Consider the following 2312-nt stretch of genomic DNA (forward strand, 5'->3'; position numbering starts at 1 on the left):
AGGACTGGGCCTTTGAGGGAATATCCTCACCTGGCCGTCTTCTCTGTTCCTTTTTTTGGAAAATAAAAAAAAAAAAAAACGAGATTGGGAGGATTTTCAGTCCCCCGCTCCCTTCCCTTGTAGTCGCCTTCTACGACACGCAGGAAATACGTGGGAAGTATTCTTTCTCCCCTATCCCCAGGGATATATATATATATATATATATATATATATATATATATATATATATATATATATATATATATATATATATATAAATATATATATATATATATATATATATATATATATATATATATATATATATATATATATATATATATATATATACATATATATATATATATATATATATATATATATATATATATATATATATATATATATAGTAATGCTTGAACCAACAGGAGAGATGCATTGACTTGGTATTCATAAATCTTGTAATTTGGTTTTAGGAAAGGAAAATATGTGGCTGCGTGGCATGTACATGGCAGGGGATGAGAAAGTACAGGTGTTCGGAACCCTCACCCTGCGGCACTGGTGTGCAGAATGAAATATGATTTTGTCGTGGTGGCTGTGGATGACACTGAGGCATAGGGAACACAGGAATATGTCTCCCTGAACTACAGCCGCAGGAAACGATTTACTCGTGTGAAATATGAAGCGAAAAATATGTGGTGTGATGGTTAGTGAAGGTATTGATCATGTGCTTACGACAGATTTTGAGATTTTGCGTTAAACGTAAGGAATAAAAAGTGTTTTGTGAAATATGAGGAAACTGAGCAATTTATTGAAAAGATCGTCAGTGGTTGAGGAACTTCTTGACGCACCAATTGTCTCTTCCTCACCCATATTTCCTGACCCATCAACTGTCTGTTCCTCACCCATATTTCCTGACTCACCAACTTTCTGTTCCTCACCCATATTTCCTGACCCACCAACTGTCTGTTCCTCATCCACACTTCCTGACCTGACTGTATCTCCCCTATCATTGTTCCACTAAAGACAAAATTTGAGTAATGATAACCGATTATGGACAGAGCGTCGTATAGATCCTGGTCATTCGAATGGAAAGAAAACCTATAAATGAGAGGTTCATATGTCATGGTAATGATATACAGGACGTGTGATGTACACACACACACACACACACACACACACACACACATATGCTTTGAAGAATGTATGTGAGAAATACTTAGAAAAGCAAATGGATTTGTATGTAGCATTTATGGATCTGGAGAAGGCATATGATAGAGTTGATAGAGATGCTCTGTGGAAGGTATTAAGAATATATGGTGTGGGAGGCAAGTTGTTAGAAGCAGTGAAAAGTTTTTATCGAGGATGTAAGGCATGTGTACGTGTAGGAAGAGAGGAAAGTGATTGGTTCTCAGTGAATGTAGGTTTGCGGCAGGGGTATGTGATGTCTCCATGGTTGTTTAATTTGTTTATGGATGGGGTTGTTAGGGAGGTGAATGCAAGAGTTTTGGAAAGAGAGGCAAGTATGAAGTCTGTTGGGGATGAGAGAGCTTGGGAAGTGAGTCAGTTGTTGTTCGCTGATGATACAGCGCTGGTGGCTGACTCATGTGAGAAACTGCAGAAGCTGGTGACTGAGTTTGGTAAAGTGTGTGAAAGAAGAAAGTTAAGAGTAAATGTGAATAAGAGCAAGGTTATTAGGTACAGTAGGGTTGAGGGTCAAGTCAATTGGGAGGTGAGTTTGAATGGAGGAAAACTGGAGGAAGTGAAGTGTTTTAGATATCTGGGAGTGGATCTGGCAGCGGATGGAACCATGGAACCGGAAGTGGATCATAGGGTGGGGGAGGGGGCGATAATTCTGGGAGCCTTGAAGAATGTGTGGAAGTCGAGAACATTATCTCGGAAAGCAAAAATGGGTATGTTTGAAGGAATAGTGGTTCCAACAATGTTGTATGTTTGCGAGGCGTGGACTATGGATAGAGTTGTGCGCAGGAGGATGGATGTGCTGGAAATGAGATGTTTGAGGACAATGTGTGGTGTGAGGTGGTTTGATCGAGTAAGTAACGTAAGGGTAAGAGAGATGTGTGGAAATAAAAAGAGCGTGGTTGAGAGAGCAGAAGAGGGTGTTTTGAAATGGTTTGGGCACATGGAGAGAATGAGTGAGGAAAGATTGACCAAGAGGATATATGTGTCGGAGGTGGAGGGAACGAGGAGAAGAGGGAGACTAAATTGGAGGTGGAAAGATGGAGTGAAAAAGATTTTGTGTGATCGGGGCCTGAACATGCAGGAGGGTGAAAGGAGGGCAAGGAATAGAGTGAATTGGATCGATGTGGTAT

Source organism: Panulirus ornatus, chromosome 14 (genome assembly GCF_036320965.1).
Source record: "Panulirus ornatus isolate Po-2019 chromosome 14, ASM3632096v1, whole genome shotgun sequence".
Lineage (NCBI taxonomy): Eukaryota > Metazoa > Arthropoda > Malacostraca > Decapoda > Palinuridae > Panulirus > Panulirus ornatus.